Source organism: Gorilla gorilla, chromosome X, assembly GCF_029281585.2.
Source record: "Gorilla gorilla gorilla isolate KB3781 chromosome X, NHGRI_mGorGor1-v2.1_pri, whole genome shotgun sequence".
Classification (NCBI taxonomy): Eukaryota; Metazoa; Chordata; class Mammalia; order Primates; family Hominidae; genus Gorilla; species Gorilla gorilla.
Window position 1 is genome coordinate 152,089,664 of NC_073247.2, and position 11,291 is coordinate 152,100,954.

At 38.4% G+C, this 11,291-nt stretch overlaps 1 pseudogene; it reads left to right on the top strand.

Annotated features, from left to right (window-relative positions):
• The window catches only part of LOC101132329 (polycomb protein EED-like), a 140,698-nt pseudogene extending 129,782 nt beyond the window's left edge, over nt 1-10,916 (top strand).
• Nucleotides 10,917-11,291: the final 375 nt, after the last annotated feature.

The window sequence follows — 11,291 nt, forward strand, 5'->3', positions numbered from 1 at the left end:
TCACTGTTTCTCAGAGGCCTCCAGTTACATATGACAAATGGCTGATCATCCAAGCGAAGTGACCTGCCATTCAATAAACTATATCGCAACCAGTGTAGAAGGCAGCTCATTTTTCTCCTTAGGGATCTATTCTCCCTTCATCTGTATGAATATCTTAAATGGGGTTCATTGAGGCCAGTACCTGTGCTGAGGGAAGAAAAGCTCCTCTAATCTGCCTGCAGAATCTTTCTTTCCTGTAGAAAGATTTTGGAAAGGCTCTAAAAGTTTTATTACTTCAAGTTAGGCTTGGCCAAATTACTCACAAGTGCTGAATCCTCCTAGGGGTGTCAGCCTGACGGAAGGAGACCTATTCAGATTGGGGACTGCATTGAGGCTGCCAACAAAGACCAATTAGTCTTGATTGTGCTGGTTGCCTTTGGAGGGTGAATGCCCTCAGACCACCAACTCATGCCACCAAAGTGCTCATCCCACCCAGGAGTCAGCTACTTTCTCTCAGTTCCCACTCGGGCTTCACATGACCTCTGGGTCAAACACCTCTCTCTTGCCCTTGCTTTGGTTCCTGCTAGGTTGTGGATAGTGTGCTTGCCCCCAAATGCATTCTTTTCCCAGTCTGTCTGAAAGCTGGTCAGGTTTGCATGATTGTTGTGAGAGACTAAGCAATGTAACTCTCCTTGTGAAAATCCATGTGACTTTATTTTGACATATTTTACTTCTTGGTGGCCCAGACTGTAAGCTTTATTTGGAGGAATTCAGATCTAATCTTTAGATTATAGCCATTTACAAGGCTCTACATTTCTGTAACTGGAAATGTATTTAAGCAATGTGATGATGACTTTCTCCCAAAGACCATTTATTGAGCACCTACAAAGTACAATTCAGTGCATGGGGTTGGCCGTTTAAGACAAAACCTCTTCCTCTCCAAGAGCTCACTGACAATAAGGGGTTAAAGCCAAGTACACAAATGATCATGTAACAACAGCTTAATTTCATTAAGCATTTATTATGTGCCAGCACTATGTTAAGTGTTACACATATTTTATTTTACCCTCACAAGTTCACAGTCTTTTATCTACAATTCTAAAGTACAAAGTTTTTAAAAACTCAAAGTTGATTCATATGGTTTTTTCCAGAACCAATTTGGCAGTAAAAGCTGACCTGAACTGACATGAGGTTCTTTTTCATTTTAACCTACTTTGTGTAATTTATTCAGTTGTTTCACTGTAGAAGTACTAAGGTGTTTGCTTTCAAGGCAGTATCCCTTCTGAGGGGTGTTTTGTAGCATACAAAATGTGCACTATACCGTTTAAAATCCCCAAATCTTTGAATTCTAAAACTCTCATGTCCTCATGATTTGAGAATGAGGAAATAAAACTATTATTGTGTTCGTTTTATAAATAATGAGACTGAGGCTCAGAGAAGTGATGCAACTTTCTCATAATCACACCACGAGAGATTAGAAGCACCAAGATTGAAACCCAGTTTTGTCTGACTCCAGAGCCCACACTATAAACCACTGTGCAATACCAACCTCTCATCAGAAAACAGTGTAGCAACTATCATAGAAGAGGCTCAGGCTGAGGCTCCAGGGGATCTGATGAAGAAAAGGGGACCTCTCATTGGGGGGTTAGTTAAATCTCCAAGAAGGAAATGTGCATGTGGAACTGTAGCTTGAAGCAAAGAGAGGACTATGAAAAGCGGAAAGTAATCTACCCAAGGCACATTTGGGTAAATAGCAGGTAGCCTTGGCTAGAGAGGGGAGAAGCTGGAAATCAGACTGAGAAGGTACGTAGGGGCAGAGTAGGAAAAGCCAGGGTGACTAGAGTAAGGAGTTTGCAATGAGAACCAGTTATGTTCCCATGGGATCCCAAAGCATATATTGGACATCATGTCATCTTGCCTCCATCCTGCCTTGGAGGAGGAAAGTGCATAATGAATATCCCCATACTTTTTGGCTGGCATTATTTTATTTACTTTTATTAAGCAAATTAACAGGATACATTGAAAAGGCAGCCAAGAAATTGAGGAGTCAAGAAAAGCAACAGTCGTAAACATCTAGAATAGAAGTATCTGTGCTGGGCTTTGTTGCTTCTTTGCAAGCAGAGAGTTAAAATTTAACCAAGGCACTCATGCCTCACTGCAGCTGGCAGGGATTCAGTGGGAACCTGCCGGCACCCACATGATAACTCACAATCCCCCTCCTGCGCTTAAACAACTCTTTCCTCCTCCTCTTATTTGGAATCCCAGTAAAGGTCATAGGGGAATACATCCATTATCAGGAATTTAAACCTGAAATCTAAGTATGTTCTCTTTTGTCATGAATAATCAAAGTTCTAAACTGATATTTTAGAAATCAGGTGCAGTTCATGAGTAGTGAATTGAGTGTGTCTAATTACATTTTATAGTCATTTAACAGCTGTTAATAATGTAATTTTGTGTTATGCCCAATTTGCACTGAATTACTTTAATAGCACACATTGTATTTATTTTCCTTTTGGTGAAACAGTAATCAAACACTAGGGACTCAAGTTGGACATGGAAATAAACGATTTATTATTTTTACAGGTTTGAAGAACAGGGATTTTTAAAAAGAAAAGAGTAAATCCTATTATAAAACTAAGAGTAGTTGAACACACCCAAATGCATTTGTTTTCTCAGGCATTCCTTTTCGTAAAAATAATAATACTAATAATTTAATGAGCACAATACATTTGTTTCCTATCCAAGTCTGTATCGTTTGATGTGCACCAAGTGTTTGCAAACATACATTTGACTGACAAGCTAATGAGATTTCCCCTCCCACCCCCAAATATCCTTCTGAAATGAAAAGTCCAGATTTCTAAGTTTTTGGTGTATGAGTGAAAGAGACACAGCATTCATTTAAATAGACTCTGCAAAGGAAACTTTCCAAGGTGAGGCTAGAGCAGAAAAGCAGTGTAAAGACAGGAGGGAATACAGCTTTAATAGAAGAAAAAGGCAAACAAGGTAAGCAGGTATTTCTCCCACAAGTTAGAAGAAACTTCTACGTGAGATCTTAATTAGGGTAAAAAGACGGGTCAATCCTGGACCCCCCTGCCCCCAAAATGGTGGGATAATTGGAATGGTACATTATGAAAGGCCTACTGTACATTTCCCATTCACTTTAAGCACTTGAAGACCCAAGCATCTAATACTGTGCCCATATGGAAGTGTTTTCTGCAGCCCACATGGATCAATGCCCTTTGTATTTGAAGCAAGCTACAAGAGTAGAACAGAAAGGCATTCTCTCTAGCTGTGGGATACTGGCTGCCATCACTCCATCCAAGACTTGACTTAACATTTTCTGCCTTTGCCCACTTGCTTCCTAGGGCCTATGTGGGAAGAACTACAAATGGATGGCCTTCCTTCCAGGAGAGCCAGAGTTATTTTGCAATCTGTCGATAGTAGGAGGCTAATTTCATCTCCACTATTTCTCAGGCCCTAGTGATTGGGGCAATGTTGTGTCAAGTGGGGGAGAGTGGTGGGAGAGTTCCACCCCAGGTGCAGGCAATAAGGAGGAGAGGATGGCACTGCCTGTGGTGAATTTAAAAACAATAATAAAACTGACTCAAAGTCTGTCTGCTTTTCATGCTCATCATGTGCTAGCCATCCTAAACAATGTCAGTGATAAAATCCTTCTTCCTGCGGGGTTGCCTGCTCCCACTGCTGCTGTTCTCACGTGGGTATTCCATTGGGTTGTGGGTGGGGGTGGGGCTCTAAGCCCTTGCACTATGGGAGAGTTACTGGCCCCCAACCCCTCCAGGCTGTACCCCTTTCTTGTAATGGTGGGCATTATTATGTCATTCTGCAACTAGCATCAAAGTCACTCTCCTCTAGGCCTCCTGCTGGTCCTGATTAGCAGCTGCCACTTCTGTACCCATGTTCTTTAGCCTTTGCAGGGCTCTTCTCATCACTGCTGTTGCTCTTGCCAGTGTGTGGGTGGGTTCTCTTCCTGCCAATGTTTGCAGCTCTTTATTAGCTTCGTAAAGGGTGTTGTGGCTCTTTCAGTTGACAGAGCTTTCTGTTGAAAAATTTGGGACAAGTTGCCAAGGGCTGGCTTGAGGGCATTTAAGTGACACCACCCGATGTCTTACTTCTGCCAACAATCATCCACTGTCCCCAGCCAAAGCACATGGCCTTTGGATCTTTCGTGCTTCAGGGTGAATTTTTTCCTTACCCAGAGCACTAGTCTTAGAAGTTGGTGGATAAAGGGATAGACTTGAGGCTTAATCCTGGGATCCTGGAGACTAACTCCAAAGGTACAGTTCTCTTCACCTGACCGATCTTTCAGGGCTGTTAGGACAGAGTTCAAGATTTGACCGTGTGTGTTGAGGGGTGGGGATTGGGGGGGCAGTACCTATGCTTGAGTCAAGGAGCATCTAAACCTATGCAACTGCCTCTATAGTCCATAAAAATACAGAGGATGAGTTATCTCAAAAAGACCTGGCATGGGATTCCTTAGTACACCTTCACTACAATAGATGGTCTCCTTTTTCTTAATCTGTTTTTGGAAAATGGATCCCTTTAAGAATCTAATGTAAACTATGCATGCTTACCTCAGAAAAATGCACACCTCTACATATGTCCAGAATTTTCTATACCACTTAATTGATTTCAGAGATTCAGGTTGTCCAGAAATTTCAGGTTATGAAGTGCTCTAGCAAGTCTTCCTATTCTTACTGCCTCACTCTGTCCAGAAAAATATCCAGGGCCCTCTTCTTCATTAAAAACAGGAGGCACAAAGCCTAGTGTCCACAATAATTTTAGGAACTCATGAAAATGTCTTAATTTATTTTAAAATCAGAAGAAAAACTTTGGACTATTACCTCAAAGAAAATGTTTTAGTATATAATAAAACATATTCATCTTTATAACAGTGCAGTAGTAAAACATAAGTTTTATATTTTTATATATCTGGATGCTCCAGTGGTGGGTGCACTTTATATTTTTATGGAGGAAGAGACCCATAAAGTCATAAGCATTTAGGATCAATGAAAGTCATAATGCAGCCCAGAAAAGACCTATTACAGTATTGTGGAGACAAAGGATAGACAAAATTGTTGTGCATGCACACCTCTCCATGCAAGGAGACAAGGGACCTGTACTACCTTCTCATGAGGGTGGTAGAGGAGCACAGGATTTAAAATTGGGGGACGTGAATTCCAATCGTGGCTCAGCCACTGACTGCTGTGGGACCTTGAGAAAATTATCTCACTTCTGATTTTCTTCATCTGCTAACTGGATTTAAATCTAAAAACTCTACCTGGACCCCACTCAGGTGTCTAATACTCTGGGATATAATAAGAAAATGTATGTTGAAAAGTGCTTCATAAATCTTAAAGTACACGAGATTGTAATTATTAGCATGACAATCCCAGACTGGAAGCATTAGTGATGGAAACCACTCTGAAGTGAGTGGCATGTCTACTCTTGCTGTTGATGAAGGTCACAGATCCCCAGGATAATGAAGAAAAGGATGACTCTGGAAGGAATGGCTAGAGATACAAACCCACAATCCAATTCAGGTAACTGAGTATAAATGTGATTGTAAAGTAGCAAAGCTAACTTTCAGACAGAGGTAACACTTTTTGAATCTTATCTAAATAAATGCTATTCTTCTAAGTATTCATCCTGAATGGTTATACACTATTCCTATCCATGCTAGCTGTCAAATAACTTTAATAACTCTTTTGGGAATTGTCTTCAGGTCTAGATTATAAACTCCATGCAAAAATTATTGTCATATATAAAACTGGATTTAAAATTGGAAGATCTAGTTTCATGCTTCAGCTCTGTTGCTAATCAGACTGGATCAAAACAAAAACAAAAACAAAAACCAGACACATGAGCTGGAAGCTGCCCACTGACAAGGCCATTTCTTTTCAGCTCGTATAGGCCCTGATCCACCTCTTTGATTTCTGTGTAGTCTTAAAGACCTATCAATTTACTTTGTGACCTAGAGAGTGAGCAGGGCTGGTAGCAGCAGCGGCGGCAGCAGCAGCAGCAACTACCATCAAGGGCTTAAAATCATGGGAAAGAGCAGGAGTTGCTCTATTTATATCAGAAAAAAATAGCTTTTAAGGCGAAAACTATAAGAAGGGACAAAGAAGGTCACTATGTAATGATAAAGGGGTCAATTCAGCAAGAGAATATAACAATTTTTAAATATATATGCACAAAACACTGGAGCACCCAGATATATAAAACAAATATTATTAGAGCTAAACAGAGACATAGACACCAATACAATAATAGCTGAAGATTTCAACACCCCACTTTCAGCACTGGACAGATCTTCCAGATAGAAAATCAACAAAGACACATCAGACTCAATCTGCACTACAGACCAAATGGATTTAATAGATATTTACAGGACATTTCATCCAAGGGAGGCAGAATACACATTCTTTTCCTCAGCACATGGATCATTCTCAAGGATACACCATGTTAGGTCACAAAACAAGTTATAAAATGTTGAAAAAATAATAGAAATAGGCCAGGTGCAGTCACACACACCTGCAATCCCAGCACTTTGGAAGGCCCAGGCACTCAGATCACTTGAGCTCAGGAGTTTGAGACAAGCCTGGACAACATAGCAAAACCTCATATCTACAAAGAAATGCAAAAAATTAGCCAGGTGTGATAGTGCACACCTGTAGTCTGCACTATCTGGGAGGCTGAGGTGGGCAGATCACCTGAGCCTGGGAAGTTGAAGCTGCAGTAAGTCATGATTGCACTGTTGCACTGCAGCCTGGGTGACATAGTGAGACCCTGTCTTAAAAGAAAAATTGAAATAATATCAAGCGTCTTCTCTGACCACAATGGAATAAAACTAGAAATTAGTAATGAGAGGAATTTTGGAAACTACACAGGCACATGGAAATTAAACAATATGCTCGTGAATGACCAGTGGGTCAATGAAGAAGTTAATAAGGAAATTGAAAAAATTTTTGAAACAAATGATAATGCAAACACGACATACCAAAACCTATGGCATAGAGCAAAAGCAGTACTAAGAGGGAAGTTCATAGCTAAAAATGCCTACATCAACAAAGAGAAAAAATTTCAAATGGACAATCTAATAACGCAACTTAAAGAACTAGAAAAGCAAGAGCAAATCAAACCCAAAATTAGTAGAAGAAAATAAAAAATAAAGATCAGAGCAGAAATAAATAAAATTGAAATTTTTAAGAAAGTACAAAATATCAATGAAACAAAAGTTGATTTTTTGAAACGTTAAACAAAATTGACAAACATTTAGCCAGACTAAGAAAAAAAAAGAAGATCCAAGTAAATAGAATCAGAAATGAAAAAGGAGACATTACATCTGATACTGCAGAAATTCAAAGGATCATTAGTGGCTACTATGAGCTACTGTATGCCAATAAATTGGAAAATCTAGAAGAAATGGACACATTTCTAGACACATACAACCTATCAAGATTGAACCATGAAGAAATACAAAACCTGAACAGACCAATAACAAGTAATGCGATTGAAGCTATAATAAAAAGTCTCCCAGTTAAAAAAAAAAAAAAAAAGCCTGGAAACTGATGGCTTCACTGCTGAATTTTACCAAACATTTAAAGAAGAATTAATACCACTCCTATTCAAACTATTCTGAAAAATAGAGGAGGAGGAGGGAATTCTTCCAAACTCATTCTACAAGGCCAGTATTACCCTCATACCAAAACCAGGCAAAGACACATCAAATAAAGAAAATTACAGCCCAATATCTCTGAAGAATATTGATGCAAAAGTCCTCAACAAAATACTAGCAAGCCGAATTCAACAATACATTAGAAATATCACATACCATGACCAAGTGGGGTTTGACCCTGGGATGCCAAGATGGTTCAACATATGCAAATCAATTAATGTGATACATCGCATCAACAAAATGATGGGTAAAAACAAAATGATCATTTCAATTGATGCTGAAAAAGCATTTAATAAAATTCAATATCCCTTCATAATAAAAACCCTCAAAAAACTGAGGATAGAGAGAACTTAACATAATAAAAACCATATATGGCAAGCTCACAGATAGGACCATACTGCTTGGGGAAAAATGGGAAGCCTTTCCTCTAAGATCTGGAACATGCCAAGGATGCCTACTGTAACCATTGTTATTCAACATAATACTGGAAGTCTTAGCTACAGCAATCAGACAAAAAAAAGATATAAAGGGCATCCAAATTGGCAAGGAAGACATGAAATTATCCTTGTTTGCTGATGATGTGATCATATATTTGGAAAAACCTAAAGACTCCACAAGAAGACTATTAGAACTGATAAATAAATTCACTAAAGTTGTAGGATACACAATCAACATACAAAAATCAGTAGGATTTCTATATGCCAACAGGGAACAATGTGAAAAAGAAACAAAAAAGCAATTGCATTTACAATAGCCACACGTAGAATTGAAAACCTAGAAATTAATTTAACCAAAGAAGTAAAAGATGTCTATAATGAAAACTGTAAAACACTGATGAAAGACATTGAAGAAGACACCAAAAAATGGAAAAATATTCCATGTTCATGGATTGGAAGAATCAATATTGTTAAAATATTCATAGTACCCAGAGCAATCTATAGATTCAATGTAATCCCAATGACATTTTTCACAGAAATAAAAAAGAAAATCCTAAAATTTTTATGGAACCACAAAAGACTCAGAATAGCCAAAGTTATCCTAAGCAAAAAGAAAAAAGCTGGAGGAATCACATTACCTTACTTCAAATTATGCTACAGAGCTACATTAACTATAACAGCATGGTACTGGCATAAAAACAGACACATAGACCAATGGAGCAGAATAGAGAAACTAGAAACAAATCCATACACCTACAGTGAACTCATTTTTGACAAAAGTGTCAAGAACATACACTGGGGAAAAGACAGTCTTTTCAATACATGGTGATGGGAAAACTGGATATCCATATGCAGAAGAATGAAACTGGACCCTTTCTCTTGCCATATACAAAAATAAAATAAACATGGATTAATTAAATAAACATGGATTAAAGACTTCAGTCTGAGACCTTAAATTATGAAACTAGTACAAAAAAACATTGGGGACAATGTCCTTTTCCCAGGACATTGGTCTGGGCAAAGATTTCTTGAGCAACACCTCACAAGCATAGGCAATCAAAGCAAACATGGACAAATGGGATCACATCAAGTTAAAAAGCTTCTGCATAGCAAAGGATACAATCAGCAAAGTGAAGAGACAACCCACAAAATGGGAGAAAATATTTGCAAACTACCCATCTGACAAGGCATTAGTAACCAGAATATATAAGGAGCTCAAACAAGTCTATAGGAAAAAGTCTAATAATGTGATAAAAAAAATGGGCAAAAGATTTGAATAGACATTTCTCAAAAGAAGATGTACAAATGGCAAACAGGCATATGAAAAGGTGCTCAACATCACGATTATCAGAGAAATGCAAATCAAAACTACAATGAGATATCATCTAATCCCAGTTAAAACGGATTATATCCAAAAGACAAGCAATAGCAAATGCAGGCGAGGGTGTGGAGAAAAGGGAACTCTTGTACACTGTTGGTGGCAATGTAAATTAGTGCAACCACTATGGAGAACAGTGTGGAGGTCCTTCAAACAACCAAAAAGAGAGGGAAATGTCAACTGTGCTGGTGGGATTAGACATGCCTGCAGTGAAGAAGCAGAAGCTGAGCAGTGACGAGACCAGCAACCCTCACCTCTCTGGAGAGGAGAATGATGATGCTGTCAGTAGAAAGTGGTACAATCACTGAACACCCTGATATACCCACAAACATGCCAAATGCACCTGGAAGGCAAAGTTGGGGAAAGGGAAAATGGAAGTCAAAGAAATGCAAATGTGCTTTCAAATGTGTAAATAGTCTCAAGGAACATCATAACCAACCACTGTTTGGAGTTCAATTTAATTGGCACAGTAAAGAAGAAGATCCATTACTGTTTGCAACTGTAGGAAGCAACAGAGTTACCTTGTATGAATGTCATTGACAAGGAGAAATTCGGTTGTTGCAATCTTGTGTGGATGCTGATGCTGATGAAACTTTTACACTTGTGCATGGACCTATGATAGCAATAGAAGCATAATTGGAATGATTAATCCCACAACAACGCAGTGTAAAAAGCACTATATTGGCCACGGAAATGCTATCAATGAGCTGAAATTCCACCCTAGAGATCCAAATCTACTCCTGTCAGTAAGTAAAGATCATGCTTTATGATTATAGAATAATGGACACACTGGTGGCAATATTTGGAAGCATAGAAGGGCACAGAGTTGAAGTTCTAAGCGCTGGTTGTGATCTTTTGGGTGAAAAAATAATGTCCTGTGGTATGGATCACTCAAACTTTTTGGATCAATTCAAAGAGAATGATGAATTCAATTAGGAAATCTTATGATTATAACCCAAGTAAAACTTACAGGCCATTTAATTCTCAGAAAATCCATTTTCTGATTTTTCTATCAGAGACATACACAGGAATTATGTTGATCATGTGTGATGGTTAGGTGATTTGATACTTTCTAAGTCTTGTGAAAATGCAGTTGTGTTGGAAACCTGGCAAAATGGAAGGTGATATAGATACAATTCAACCTGGTGAGTCTAATGTGACTATTCTTAGGTGATTTGATTGTAGCCAGTGTGATATTTGGTACATGAGATTTTCTATGAATTTCTGGCAAAAGATGCTTACATTGGGCAATCAAGTTGGAAAACTTTATGTTTGAAATTCAGAAGTTTAAGATCCTCATAAAGCCAAATGTACAACACTAACTCATCGTAAATGTGATGCTGCTATTCAACAAACCAGTTTTAGCAGGGATAGCAGCATTCTTATAGTTGTTTGTGATGATGCCAGTATTTGGCGCTGGGTTTGACTTTGATAAAACACTTTCACCTAATCAAAATTAGAGTGTATTGTCTGTATAAAATAGAATTCATGTAGTTTGCTAGTAAGGGCACATAGAGCATTTAGAGTTGTCTTTCGGCATTCAATCAGGTTGAGCTGAATGTAGTGATGTTTACACCGTTTACATTCTTTGTACTGTCTTCCTGCTCAGATTCTACTGCTTTCTAATAAAAATTTGTTTTTGTAAAGCTGTGTGTTGCTTTTATTATTTTCATTGTGATGGAAAAAAGTTGAAAGTGTCACTATAAAGCAACCACACAAACAAGCCAACATCATAACCAGCTAACAACAAAATGACAAAATCAAATCCACACATATCAATACTAACCTTGAATGTAAATGA